This window comes from Acanthisitta chloris, unplaced genomic scaffold (assembly GCF_000695815.1).
Source record: "Acanthisitta chloris isolate BGI_N310 unplaced genomic scaffold, ASM69581v1 scaffold31178, whole genome shotgun sequence".
NCBI lineage: Eukaryota > Metazoa > Chordata > Aves > Passeriformes > Acanthisittidae > Acanthisitta > Acanthisitta chloris.
In genome coordinates, this window is record NW_008688045.1 from 567 (window position 1) to 802 (window position 236).

Consider the following 236-nt stretch of genomic DNA (forward strand, 5'->3'; position numbering starts at 1 on the left):
TCCCTCCAGCCGCTGATTAAACCTGAGTTTGCCTATGAGGACCTGGAGGATGAATTCCTCCATCAGCACCAGAACCAGTACCAGGCCAGGATCTCTGAGCAGAGACTCCCCAGGGACACCCCTGGTTTCAGCAGGGACACTGATGGGAATGCATCTGACTCCTGTGCTGGGGAGGTGAGGAGGGGGAGCAGGCTCAGCCTGGGGAGAGCAGAGTCACCCCCAGCTGCACCCCCAGC